Source organism: Spinacia oleracea, chromosome 3 (genome assembly GCF_020520425.1).
Source record: "Spinacia oleracea cultivar Varoflay chromosome 3, BTI_SOV_V1, whole genome shotgun sequence".
NCBI classification, from domain to species: domain Eukaryota; kingdom Viridiplantae; phylum Streptophyta; class Magnoliopsida; order Caryophyllales; family Amaranthaceae; genus Spinacia; species Spinacia oleracea.
The window spans coordinates 98,086,467-98,101,789 of NC_079489.1; the positions used below are offsets into that span (position 1 = coordinate 98,086,467).

Here is a 15,323-nt window from a genome sequence, read left to right on the forward strand (position 1 = left end):
ACATCCGAGTTAATGAACGTTTTCTGAAGTTCAGGATTCATGGATGCAAGCATCACACATTTGACACCCATGTTGGCCTGGATCCAACGGTTAAGGGCAGCTTGAGTCACCTCCGGCCCGACGGCCTCTAGTAACTCTTCCTCGAGGACATATTCTTTTTCCTCATGCATTAGAACTATTTGCAAATTCCTTTGCCAGTCGAGGAAATTGTTGCCGTTCAACTTCTCTTTGTCGAGAATTGAACACAGGTTGAACGAGTTGTTATTGTTTGCTGCCATTTGATTACTACATTTGAAAAGAATTTGCAATAAATAACCATTCATAACATAATAACTTCAAAATAAATGCTAACATGCAATAATTAAAGCTATGAAAAATTTCATTCATACAAAAGCAAAACATGGTCCAAAAATTAATGAAACGATTCCAAGACCCTAAAAGTCCTAAATCCTTAAGCAGCTTTGGCATGTCATAAGATTGGTTAATAAATTAATACCATAATTTATCCCATTGCCACAACATATGCCATTGTTGTTTGAGTTAAAACCACAATCAACGTGTTCCTTTGGGATACCTTACCATCTAAGTCAACTAAAATAGCACCTCTCTTTGGCGGAAACCTACTACCTTAGATCCCTAGATTTTTGTAAGTGCTTGATTTGGAAGGCAATTTTTAAACTCAATATTACTTTGGACCTAGTTGTTTCTATGTTGGTTTGATTATTTAGTGAACTAAATCTAATCGAGCATACAAACAACATTCATGCATAATATATTCATACAAGCATTATATAGTGCATAAATAAATTGGTGAACTAGTATGGCCCAAAACTCTTGTCTTGAAGCATCCAATCTTCTTCACTATCTTGTTAGCTTGGCATCGTCTTGAATCTTCATTCAATGCTAACTTAAAGTTCTAAACTAGAAATAATAAAATTACATCAAAATTTCAATGGTACGCAGACCATATTTTAAACTTTACATTCAAAGATAAAACGGTTCGCCGACCGTATTTAACTATCCTAGATTGGCCATACTAGTCACTTGGAGTACCTGCATTACATATTATATACATATATATAAATATATATATATATATATATATATATATATATATATATATATATATATATATATACATATATATGTATATATATATACATATATATGTATATATATATATATATATATATATATATATATATATATATATATATATACATATATATATATATGTATATATATACTTATATTCTATGCATTCATCCATTCGTATCCTAAAACGAATGACCCAATTAAATATGCAAGTATTTACGTGACTTATTTAAAATTCACGTTCACATAAACGCGTCCTAAAAGATTAATCAATTTCAAATTATTAATCCTTAGAATTTATTCTAATTAAAATTTTATTTAATTAAAATAAATGCCCTACGAAAATAATTAAAATAATTATTTTATTTTAATTTCATTAAGCGGCTCCCACTCATTAATGCTGTGCTCGTCACTGTGATGCTCGTCGCTGCGCGCAAGGCAAGGCAGCCTTGCCCCTTGCTTGCTCGCAGCTCGCAAGCCAAGGCCTGCCTGCCTTGCTTGCTCACTCGGCCAATGCGCGCGGCACGCAGCTCGCTTGCTGTTGCCGGCGTTGCTGCGCCTATGCTGCGGGGAGGCAGCCCGCATGGCTACGACGAGCCACACTCACTGCACACCCCTTTGTTCGTGCCTTTGGTCCGTGCTAACGAACCAACTAATTAAAAAAAAAATCAATTTCACGAACATATTTGCATTTAGTTATTTTTCAAAAAATTAACAATTTTTATTTTCGAAATATAACAATTTTTAAGATTTAATTAATTTTTACAACAATCCAATTTCCCAAAATTTATTAAATCTAGGCTAACTATTTTCAAATTTTAATGAACGAACAATGTCAACAAAAAAATTTGAACATTTTGATAATCGAATCTAAAATTTTAAATCGTTCTAAACATTTAAATTTCAGATTTTTACCAATTTTGTTTAAGTGTTGATTTAAATTAAAGAATCTAATCAAAATTTTAATCCAATAATTTTTAAAAAATTCCACTTTATATAAAATTATATTCCCTTTCACAATTACCCAAATTTCCAGATCTAAATTATTTTAAAAATCAATTAGCGATCTAAAATTTACGAATTTGGGGAAAGTGAAATTAGGGTTTATTCTTAACATTTATGGCCGAAAATTTTACCATAATTTTAAAATATACCCAACAGAATTAGGGAAAAATTTCAATCAATTCCGAGTAGTTTAGGTCGACCAATTAATTGCAAAACTTTCCAAATTTGTTAATTTTAATTCGTTAATTAACAAAAACGCCCAAAAATGCATTCTTCGAGGTCTGTTTTTGCAATTCTGTTCCCATTAAATGATCTTAGAAAATCGTTTTAAATCAGATTAGGGTCATAAAAGTCTAAATTTTAACAATTTTCGAATTCAGAACTGCTTCCTGCGATATATCCAATAATCCAGAAACATTCGAAAAATTTACGAAAATTATAAGAAAATTCGACAACATACAAAAACATATAATCATGCTAAAAAATTGTTTGAATACATAAGGCTCATGATACCACTGTAGGGGAATAAAGTTAAAAACATATATCATGTGCGGACCATCCCCAAAGCCAGGAAACATGTATAAAGCACAGATTAAGCGTACTTACATTCGAAGCGTGTTTTCCCGAGTTTAGTGTCGACGAACACGAACAAAGAACTCCAATTTTCGTTCCTCTATTTGGTTCACAGACACGTTAAGATCCGTCTTGATAATCGTAGATTAGACAATATTGAAGAGTGTTTTCTTTTTCGGGAAGAACAATTTTGTGTAGAGAGCAAAACTGAAAACAACGTAATTTCAGAATTAGGTTTATGGTTCGAAAAACTGATTAGTGTGTGTGGAATATAACCCTAAGGTTATATTTGTGTAACCGGCCAAGACAAAAGGCCTTGACCGGCCACACACTCACACTCACCGCAAGCCACACACGCAAGCCCACTGCAGGCCGAAGCCCACAGCAGCCGAGAAGCAGCTATGGGCCGCGGGCCTCGCTTGCTTTTCTCTCTGCTTGCTACCCCTTGTGCGTGCACACTTGTGCCGCGGGATGGCTTGCTTGTTGCGCGCAAGCTTGCTAGCTCGTTGAGCCTTGCGCGCATGCGTGGTGAGCGACATTTATGTCTCTCTAAACTTAGGTTTTTGTAGTATTTTATTATGATTTTTTGTAGTTTTAGATAGATTTTTTTGCATTTATATGTCCTTATTCCATCATTGAACTTTTCAGGGAATTATTGGAGAAAGATGGAAAACAAGTGGAAAATAGCTCGAAGCAGGCCTGTGCGATCGCACGGAAATTTCGTGTGTTCGCACGGGTCAGAAAAGTTGGTATTGAAGTCAAGCAGACTGTGCGATCGAGTTCCAGCAAATTAGAGAGGATAGTTCCTAGTTTTTCAAGCTTGGTAGGAGAGAGAAACTTCAATTTGGGGAAGATTCAACTTGTAATTCTCTTTAAACTCTGAATTCTTTTTGCAATTTCAATTCAATCTTTAATGCTTTGCTATTCTTCTTGAGTTTTTGATTGTTCAATTGCTTTGATGTTAATTTTTGTTGATTCTTATTTCCCATTGATTCTCAATTGAATTCTTAGTTTCTTGATTCTTTAATTCAACTTTTCAATTCAATGTCTAGTTGCTTTGAACCCTTGATTTCCTTAGTTAAAGCCATGAGTAGTGAGTAGTTTCTAGTTAGGGGTAGGGGTGAAACTAGGGCTAAATTGGGGGAAATTGAAGGATGATTGTTGATTATTGATGTCATAAAATTTGATTTGATGATAGGATTTCCATGACTAATGAATTAGTAGTTGCAAATGTTAGTTTAATTAGGATTGATTGGTGTGCTTCATCTTGATTTGGCAAGAGATTGTGAATCTCTATGATGCATGTGAAAAGTAGGTCTTCATTGCGATTTGTCTAGTCCTAGGATCATGCGAGAGCTTTTCTTAGATTAGAGGACTTAGCGCGCTCTATCCGAGAGGTGGCGAGCTCGTCAATAGTTTCTTTTCCCCTATATGTCAAGTCATTGCATCGTAATTGTGTGATTAGCCTTTGTCCTTCCCCGATTACCCTAGTCTATCCCCAATTCCCTAACGCTTTCCTTTATTTGCAAAACTTGTTTGATAGCTTAGAATTGTAGTCGATAATTCAATTTCAAACTCCGTCCTAAACTAGCTTAACAATTGAACTCACTTCACTCCGTTTGCTTGGGACGATCCCAATCTTACCACTATAGCTAATATAGTCGGTTAGGTAGGTGAATCTATAAATTTTGTTTGATAAAGGTGTATTCATTCAATGACGGAAAATACCTCTATCAAAATGGCGCCGTTGCCGGGGAACGGTTGTTGTTTTTGAGTTAAGTTGAGTCTAGTTTGACCATAGAAAATCCAAAAATATTTCATTCTTGCTTTAGTTTTTCCTTTGCATTTCTCACGGTTTGTTTGAGTTTTGCATGCAAGATAGGGGTTGAACTCGTCATAGGCCTCTCTACCCTCTCGACCTAGAGTTAGAGAGGACTTTGCAAAGCTTGAGGCGCATCCGAACCCGTTCGTCGAGCTACAATAGATTCGAAACTTTGAGTGAAGCTACGGAACGAGAGTCAACAAGTCCAACCATTGAGAGAATGGCTTTTCCGGTTAAGAACCTTGGAATTCCGGGAGCCTTTGAGGCGACTTGTGGCATTCAAGCCCCGACTACCAATGCAAACAATTTTGAAATAAAGCCCGCATTTATTAATTTGGTGCAAAGTCATCCATTTTGCGGAAAGAGTAGCGAATCACCGCATGAACACTTGAAACAATTTGAGCACTATTGTGATGCCATTAAGCACAATGGAATGACTTCGGACTACATAAGGTTGACGCTATTCCGCTTCTCCCTCTTGGGGCGTGCTAGTGATTTGCTTGGCAAGGAGGTCAAGCCAAACTCACTACGGACTTGGAATGAAGTGACAAGTGCGTTCTTGAGCAAGTCCTATTCGCACGGGAAGAAAACGGAGTATCGTCATAAGATCCAATCATTTGAGCAAAAGCGGGATGAGTCTCTATTTGAGGCTTGGGATCGGTTCAAGGAATAACAAAGGGAGAGCCCTCATCACGGGATTCCTAAATGGCTCCTCCTATAAACTTTCTACTTGGGATTGAGCCGTACCTCCAAAACAAGTCTTGATGCGGGGGCGAGTGGTCCTATAATGAACAAGACGGAGGACCAAATAGAGGAGATCATAGAGGATGTTGTGCAAAAATACCAAGCATGGCATCTAGGAACAAGGAGCTATGATTGCAAGAGCAAAGGTGAGGATAGTAAAGGGTCGATTTATGCAATTGAGCAAGCGCGCATCATCGAGAAGATTAGCTCAAGGTTAGAAAAGCTTGAGAGCACTCCAAGTCAACCCCCATCACCATCAACAATTCCTCCACCATCAGCTACACTTCTCACTAAGGGGAAGATCAAGGTGAGTTCCTATAACACTATGCCATTAGATACATCCTTTTGTGAAAATTGTCATGAGTATGGGCATTTCCCTAACATGTGTCCTTTAGCGCATAATGTTTCATATGTGGATTATGGCCCTTATTATGGAGGAGATTTTGATGTGGAATATGCCAATGCTATGAATGAGAGGCCTAGATATGATGGCCCCCCGAAACAAAACTTTAATAGGCAAGCACCTAGAGACCCCCCAATGCATGGATCCTACCAAGGCATCGGCCAAGGAGGTGGGTATGATAGTCAAGGCCGAGGTAACTATAGGGCGCAAGGCTATCAAGGCCAAGCACCCTATAGTCAATCTCACGGTCTTGGCAATAAAACTCAATACAATCAAGGTAGTTATAACCCTAACCATCAAGGTGGAGGGGGTTACAACTATCTTTATGGTTAGTGTAGGGGTGCTTCTAGTGGGGGCTATCCGTCGAACTCGGGAGGACAATATGGTGTTTCTCAATTTCCTCCTCCCGGATTCAATGGGCCAAGGACCTATGGCAATCAATACCTTCAAAATCCTATGGGTTATGGAAATGCACCTCCACCACTCCCGCCTCTCAAGACTAACCTTGAGGCTCTTATGGAGTCATTCGTGGGGGCGCAAGCCAAGAAAAATGTAGAGTTTGAGGATGGATTCAAGCAATTCAACACTCATTTGAAAATGATCGAAGCCTAACTAGCACAACTTGCTAGCACCATCAAGGAACAACATGTGCATACTAGTCTCCCACCCCAATGTCAACCTCCTAGGAAAATGAATGCCATTATGACAAGGAGTGGGAAGATTCTAGATGGTGGTGCTAGAGCTAGTAAGGTTTCCGAGTCAAAAGGGAAAGATCAAAACGGGATTGTTGAGTCGAATGACGATGATGCGGTAGAAGAGGAGCCTCACATAGATGATGTGAATGATGTTTCAAAGCCAAAAGAGGCTACTCTTTTACCTCTCCCCACTCCTAAACTTCCATATCCCCAAAGGTTTATAAGGCATACGTTGGATGTTCCAATTGTCGAAATTCCTAGAAGTTCTTAGGAAATTGCACATTACCATTCCCTTTACGGACGCATTGAAGCAAATGCCTACTTATGGCCCCAAAACTCAAGGATTAGGGTAATTTTTCTATCACATGTGCTATTAAATTAAAGCCCTTGAGATTGGGAATGACCTATGTGATTTGGGGGCTAGTGTGAGTTTGATGCCTTATTCGGTGTTCACTACACTTGACATTGGAGAGTTGGTACCTACCAATATCACACTTCAACTTGCCGACCGATCGGTCAAATATCCAATCGGCAAGGTTGAAGATGTGCCATTGCGAGTAGGCAAGTTTGTCATCCCCGTGGACTTTGTGGTGCTCGATATTGATGAGGACGCTCATGTCCCAACAATTCTCGGGAGACCATTTTTGGCCACGGCGGGGGCTATTATTGATGTTAAACAAGGAGTGATCACACTTAAGGTGGGCAAGGATAGTCTCACATTTGACTTGACTAACACCATGCACTATCCTAGATCACTTAGTGAGGATTGCTTCTTTGTTGACTCCCTAGACCCCCTCGTTCACGATATGCACGAGCATTTGCTTGTTTCTAATGATCCATTTGAGCTTGCTCTCTTGAATAGGGTAGGTGTAGGATATGTAGGTGTGGAAGCGGCACAATACAAGGAGCAATTGAACACCACCCCACTTGGTGAGGAATGTTGCGTTTTTCTTGACCGAGAGGACGTCCTTGATGATCTTAAGCAACGTGATGGTGAGGAAGCTCCCAAGGTTGAGCTCAAGGCTCTACCTTCGAGCTTGAGGTATGTTTTCCTTGGTTCCAACTCTTCATATCCCGTCATTGTTAATGCTAGCCTTGATGATGGGCAAGTCCTTAAGCTCGTCCAAGTTTTGAGGAGGCATCAAAGTGCTTTGGGGTATACCATTGATGATTTGAAAGGAATAAGCCCGGCACTTTGCATGCACCACATCGAGCTTGAGGACAATTGTAATACCTCGTATTTTTATAATATTTATAAATATATTTTATTATATTTATATTTATAAAGCATTTTACGATTTATTATCATTTAAATAATATTTAAATGCATTTTATTTAATGTATTTTAATTTAATTAGAATATTTATTATTTTAATTAATTACGAAACGAATTAAATTCTTGAGTCGGGAAATTAAATGAGTTGCAAATGATTTTTAAAGCTTCGGGTTTTAAATAAAAAGTCCAGTTCGTTTTATTAATCAAGCCCAATCCAAACAGTTTAATTTAAATCCTAAGCTAGCCCAATTCATCTAATTCCTAAGCCCAACTCAAATATCATAAGCCTAGCCCATCAAGGGATTAGGGAGCCTATAAATAGACTCCCTCATCATTAAATGAACCCCCAAAATTTCATAAAGCCCCTTTTTGCTTTGCTTGCCCCTCACTCCATCTCTCCTCTCTCTTTTGCTCGGCACCCGCACGCCCTCAAGGCTCGTGCCCCCGTGCTGCGCCCGCACGCCAGCACGGCCTTGTGCCCTCGTGCCTGCCCTCGCCCACAACACTCGCCCTCGCCTCTCCTCTCTCGCTCGTGCACTCGTGCACACCTGCTGCCCCTCTCTCGCCCGTGCCCTCGCGCACAGCGCTGCACCGCTCGCCCTCTCTCTCTCGCTCGTGCCCTCGCGCACAACGCTTCCCGCTCGCCCTCTCACTCTCCTTTGCACCCAGCGCGCGCGCGCCCCCTCTCCCCGCTCGCGCTCGTCGCCCTTGCTGCGCACACACACGTTCGTGTGTGTGTGTTCGTATTCGATTTCTTTTTCGCCCAATCACATTAATTCATGGTTGTTCCGTGCTATAGGCCGGATTGGTATAATTCTCTTCTTCCTTACCTATTTTATTTAAATTCCGTATTTTAAATTATTATATTAATATTGTTTTGAGTAATTAAAATGCTGGAAACCGGTTATGAATACCGTGGTTTGAGGATTTGTGTGTTGTGATTCATTAGGGTTGTTTTAATTATTAAAGGATGAATTTTCAGATTTGTTTATTTAATAAAGCATTGATTTTTATGATATTAAACTAGTGTTATTGGGATTTTCAAGTTAGGGTTTTAACCTAGACCTAATGAGTCAATTGATTAGCATAATTAGGTGATGATTTTAATTATGATAATCAATTATATTTTCAGATTTGAATAAAGGTTTAAAATGTCGATTTTTATTGATTTTAAAGGCGGAAAAAGTATGTTTTCGTACTAGGGATCGATTTTGCAAATTGAGACGACTTTACTATTGAAAAACGATTGAATTCTAAAGTCTAAAGGAAGTTTTAATTTTTATAAAGTTGCTGGAAATTTAATGAACATGGAAATAATTTAAGTTTCATTATTTTGATGATAGGAGGTGATTTCTAGTTGAGTGCTCGTTATTGCAAAGTGGCCCCTACGCTTAGGTATTCAAGGTACGTATAAGTCTAGGGCGACCACACCTTTTTGTCAATGACATTTCATGATTGTTGATGATGTGAATTACATTATGTGGAATCATGTTTATTTTGGTGAACGAGCATGTGTTTTGTGATGTTGGATTTATTGGATTAATTGTTGAACAAGCATGTTGAAATTATTATGAGTATGGATTTCATTGTCAACCATGTTGTTCAATATTTATGCATGTATGGTTTATCTCACATGCAAGGGATGGATTAATTATTTGTATGCTATTGTACGGGATGTCTAGCATACTTTGAGCCATTTATTTGTACCTCGTCGTACTATTTATTTTACCACATGTGAAGGGTTAGCTCACGTAAGCCACCGCACATGTAGGGTTCAGTTGGGAATATTATATATGAAATGAATTAGGATTTGTCGTGCAAGGGCATAACCCTCATGTTAATATGCATGATGTGGAGTCTCACTTTGGTGAGGAGGAACATGGTAATAATATCACAAGTGTCTTGCTTGGTCGATCACAAGTCTTAAAGCATTAAAATAAGATTGTTTTGGTTGTTTATTAATGGTATGTATGCATGTTGTCGAGTCTTGAATTCGCCTTTAATAAAATATTAATAAACGTAAAGTGCAACCGGAACAAGCTTCAAAACTCTTGGAACGTATATACCTTGAGTATGAACAATGGGGGGAGTCTTGCCGGAAAGCTCGTACTCCTACTAATGATACAAGACGTTGTTTCATTTATACTATGCGCAGGAATTCCGTCGGTATGGCCCGACACTCGGTATGGCCCGACACTCGGTATGGCCCAATTTTATTATTTATTCTTTGGTGTATGGTTGGCTCCCATCACCTTTCCTTTATGGGATATTCTTTTGGCCCGTTCGAAGCTTATTATTATTAAATTGTGAGTCAAGAGTCGAGTCAAGAGTCGAGTCTTGTATCTCATGATTGTTTGATTTGTTATTATATGTCTTTTGCATGTTGATTAGTACTTAGGGAGTGATGCATGTTTTAGTTTCATTTACTCTATGCTTGTAAGTACTCAGCTTTTGCTGACTACGTGTTTTGTGTGTTTCTGGTCATGGCCTTTGCCTTAATGACCCTATGATGATCCATCATTTGCATTTGCATTGTTGGGGAGTAGATTAATATAGCAGGTTGGTAGATCAAGTACGATCGAAATCATGTGGCTTGGGATGATTGAGAGAGTTGCATGCTTTCGTTCTTTGAAACTATTTTATTTAATATTTTAATTATGTTTGAAATGTTTGAATTATTTATACTTTGGGTTTTGGGCCATTATGGTTCCAAATTGTAGGAGGCCTCAATATTTCATTAATTATGGTTTTTAAAAGTTAGTTGACATTTAATTCCGCTGCGTAATTATGGTAATAGCCTTAACCGTTATCACGGTGGCGGTAATGCTTTAGTAATTCCTTTATTTTAAGTTGGAAAATGGTTTTATAAAAGCAAGGAATTATTAGGGTGTTACAACAATGCCATCCCACATCGGGAAAGACAACACAAGCTTAATCCACCAATGGGTGAGGTGGTTAAGAAAGAAATTGTCAAGCTCTTGGCGGCCGGGATCATCTATCCTATTTCCAATAGTAGATGGGTGTCCCCGGTCCATGTTGTCCCCAAGAAAGGTGGGATGACGGTAGTTAAAAATGCACAAGGCGAACTTATTTCTACCCGGACGGTGACCGGGTGACGTATGTGCATTGACTATCGTCAACTCAATCTTTCCACGAAGAAAGATCACTTCCCCTTGCAATTGATTGATCAAATGCTCGAACGACTAACCAAACACAAGTATTTTAGCTTTCTTGATTGCTATTCCGGGTTTCTTCAAATCCCCATAAACCCGGAAGACCAAGAGAAAACTACATGTACTTGTCCATATGGGACATTTGCCTATAGGAGGATGCCATTCGGGCTTTGCAATGCCCCCGGGACGTTCCAAAGATCCATGATGAGTATTTTTGGTGACATGCTCGAGGAGGAAATGGAGGTTTTCATGGACGACTTCTCGGTGGGTGGTGCCACCTATGATGAGTGCCTCGTCAATCTTGAAAAGTGTCTTGAGAGATGTGAGAAGGTTCAATTGGTGCTTAATTGGGAAAAGTGTCACTTCATGGTGCAAGAAGGGATTGTACTCGGGCATAAGGTCTCACACCTTGGTATTGAAGTGGATAGGGCGAAAATTGAGGTTATAGAGAAGCTCCCTCCTCCGGTTAATGTTAAGGGGATCCGCTCCTTTCTTGGGCATGCCGGTTTTTATAGGAGATTCATTAAGGATTTCTCGTTGATTGCTAGGCCCCTTACCAATCTCCTTCAAAAGGAGTGTGATTTCCAATTTGATGCCGCATGCCTCAAATATTTCAACACACTCAAGCACGCCCTAGTTTCTACTCCTATTGTGTAAGCCCCCGATTGGTCCCTTCCTTTTGAATTGATGTGTGATGCTAGCGAATATTCGGTTGGTGGTGTCCTAGGCCAAAGGAAGGATAAGAAGATCCATGTGATATATTACATGTCCAAAACTCTCAACCAAGCCTAATCCAACTACACTACCACCGAAAAAGAGTTTCTTGCCATTGTACATGCCTTTGAGAAATTCCGAACCTATTTGGTGGGTTCGAAGACTATTGTGTACACGGACCATGCGGCAATCAGATATCTCATGGCAAAGAAGGTGGCCAAGCCTAGACTAATTCATTGGGTGCTCCTCCTCCAAGAGTTCGACATCGAGATTCGTGATAAGAAAAAAGGAGCCGAGAATGTGGTAGCCGATCATCTCTCTAGGCTAGAACTTGGGGATGGGGCTAAGGATGATGTGTCTATTGAGGATGCTTTGTGTGATTATACCTTGTACATGGTAGAGAGCTCCCCACTTCCTTGGTTCGTTGATATTGTGAATTTCTTAGCTTGTGCAGGTGAGCGGCGTTTACTTGACTTACATGAGATTGAAGAGCTAAGAATGAATGCATATGATTCGGCAAGTATCTATAAGGCTCGTTCTAAGCAATATCACGACGCCTGTATTGAGAAAAGAGAGTTCAAAGAGGGAGAGAAAGTCTTCCTCTATAATTCTCGTTTGAAGTTATTCCCGGGTAAGCTCAAGTCCCGGTGGAGCGGCCCATTTGATGTTGTCAGAGTGTTCCCACATGGTGCAATTGAGATTCGGGGAGAAGATTCCGGCCCCTTCAAGGTTAATGGTCATAGGCTCAAGCACTATTATATGGGTGACTCTCTTGGTTCGTTTGCTATCATTGACCTAAAGGACCCCCCATGAATATGGGGGGATTCGTCAAGCTAATGACGTTAAACGAGTGCTACCGGGAGGCACCCCGCGGGTTTTGTGCATATTTTTGTGTGTTTCATTGGTGTGGGTTCACATTTTCCACCATTGCCTTCCTCGTTGATCTTTTGGTGAGTTTGTTTGATTTTTCGGATCTTTGCGGGACTTGCTCCCACGGAATCTCCGGTAAACTCTTTCTAACTCGCATGCATTCTTTTGGGACGGGAATATTTCTTGTGGGGCATTTGGTTGGATGGGTAGCTGTGCCCCTCCTAGTTTTGTTTTAGGCCTTGGGACACAGCCTAATTCAAGCTTGGGGGGAGTTTTGTTGTGTGGTTACTTTGTGTTGATTCATGCCATTGAAATCATGCATTTTGTGTGCTTTGTATATACTTTAATGCTTTCTTTCCTTAGTTTCTTTGATTTTAGTTTCTTTTGTTTTCCTTTTTGTTTTCTTTTGTTTTCCTTATTTTCATTTCTTTTCTTTTCTTTCCTTTTCTTCCCTTTTTCTTTGTTTTCCTTTCCTTTTGTTAAGGCAAGTTTTTCTAGCTTTTTAGGCATTATTCTTGATTTGGGCATAATAAAAATGGAACTTGTAGGTTAGAATGCTTTTATTCCTAATTGGTAGATGTGTGCACGGTTTTCAATGTCTTGGTTCGAGTCTAGTATCTAGGTGTTAAGAAAGTTGGTTAGAACTTTGGGTACGTAGCATGAGTCTTGAACCCTTGGTTTGTGGTAAGACGGTGTCGATCGCTCTAGTGACTTGAAACCGGAAAGGGTAGTATTTGCTCCCATTTGTGAGGTTCATGTTCATTTTGGCCCAAACACAAGTTTTCATATATTGAGTGGCATGGATCCTTGGCATTGACTTTCTTATATCCCGAATTTGACTTTTTCCTTCCCGAGATCGCAACCGAACTACTTTAGGGAACGATAGAGGCATTTCTTTCGGTGACTATTTTTCTTTTTAGTTTAGGACTTTATTTCCTATTTTTCTCATATATTTTTTGTTTGCACTTGCCCCCTTGCTAGCCATTTGAGCCTTGCCCCTTCATTTCTTATAAGCTCATTACAAGCCTATTAGCCTTTGTTTTATTTTCACCCTTAGAAGTCATAGTGAAGCTTTGTGTTATTGTGCTTGATGGTTTTGAATGATTATGCAATAATGAGGAATGATTGATGTTGGTTAGAATGGAAAAGTTTGGGAATTATGTTGTATATAGTGAATAAATAAACAAAGGCAAAAAGAGAAAGGAAAGTTTTGAAAAAGCCAAAAATAGAGAAAAACAAGGCAATGAGAAAAGTTTCAATTGAAACACAAAAAAAAGGAGAAAATCAAATCAACAAAAGTTTAAAAAGAGTTTTAGTTGTGTTTTGTTGTTGAATAAGCTTGGGGGTACCCCAAATAAGTGGTATGAGTTTGTTTTGGTTCGATTTGCTTGAGTAAAGTTCATTTCGCGCTTTACTTTAGGATTGAGCACCAATTTCCAAATTTGTTCCACGCCCTACCCCTAGCTTATACGATACACCCTAAAAGCCCTCTTGACCCTTTTGAGTTGAGTCATTGTCGGTGGAGGGAGGATTTGGTCAAATTTATGGAATGGGATTGTCATGCTAAGATGTCGAGTAACCTTCTTTCCCCTCTTGCAATTCTTGTCTTTTCCGGCGCCTTCGCGGCGTCACGAGAAGCTATCCTTAAGGGTGGATGGGATCTAGAGATTTGACACAGTAAGATCGGTTGAAGGGGAATAGATAAGTGCAAATCCTTAGTTCTCTTTGCTTCACACTTAAATCCTTCACTCGACTTAGGGCATTGGTTAGCGTGCATTCGTTTATTGGTTAGTAATATTAGCATTCTTTCGTGCTCTTTCCATAATAAAGGCCCTTTTCTTGAATTTTGTAGTTTTATTTGTACTTTCTTTTCCGTTCCTTTCTTTTCCTTTCTTTTCTTTTTCTTTGTTTTTTTTCCTTTTATGTCTTGCCTTGATTGTGTTTTTGGAAGAGTTATGGGTGGTTCTCTTTGGAAACCCTTGCGAGATCCCACTCGCCCTCATGAGCGATTGTGGGGTTTAAAGAGCTTGTTGCATGCACTTAAATGCAACCGTGATTCGTACGAAAGTGAGTTAGGTTGTATATTCTTGTATTTCTCGTTTTTGTAGTTTTTAGAGTTTAAATAATGTGCTCATTCTTCCCTATTCTCATGCTTAGTTTGCTAGGGACTAGCAAACGCCTAGCTTGAGGGAGTTTGATGAGCGGCATTTATGTCGCTCTAAGCTTAGGTTTTTATAGTATTTTATTAGGATTTTTGGTAGTTTTAGATAGCTTTTGTTGCATTTATATGTCCTTATTCCATCATTGAACTTTTCAGGGAATTATTGGAGAAAGATGGAAAACAAGTGGAAAATAGCTCGAAGCAGGCCCGTGCGATCGCACGGAAATTTCGTGTGTTCGCACAGGTCATAAAATTTGGTATTGAAGTCAAGCAGACTGTGAAACCAAGTTCCAGATCTGTGTGTTCGCACAAAATCGCAAATCGATGCAAGAACTTTCCAGTTTTGCGTGCGCTGGCACGCCATTTCAGCCCCGCTCGCACGGAATTTTTGTGTGCACACACAGGATTCTCGTGCGAGCCCATGAAGATTTTGTGGAATTTTTCTATCTCATAGCCGTGCGATCGCACGGAATTTTTCGTGTGTTCGCACGGTACGAAGGAGAGAATTCGTCGCTGAGCCTGTTCGCACAAAATAGTAGCCTGCTCGCACAGGTACGATCGCACCTGGGTCTCCGCGATCGCACGGTTGCTCGGGCTTGCACTTTTCGAGTTTAAATTTTCTAATTGTAGGGAACATATAAATAGAATTTTAGATTTTATTTTAAACAAATTAATTCATAATTAGATTTTTCAGCAAATTAGAGAGGATAGTTCCTAGTTCTTCAAGCTTGGTAGGAGAGAGAAACTTCAATTTGGGGAAGCTTCAACTTGTAATTCTCTTTAAAATCTTGA

The 15,323-nt window shown here is 39.3% G+C and overlaps 1 non-coding gene across 1 annotated transcript; it reads right to left on the reverse strand.

Moving 5' to 3' along the window:
* Window positions 1-5,088: 5,088 nt before the first annotated feature.
* LOC130471150 (small nucleolar RNA R71) lies at window positions 5,089-5,194 on the reverse strand. The gene has a single exon (XR_008931814.1). It is a non-coding gene; the product is annotated as a small nucleolar RNA R71 (small nucleolar RNA).
* Between the last annotated feature and the right edge of the window lie 10,129 nt (window positions 5,195-15,323).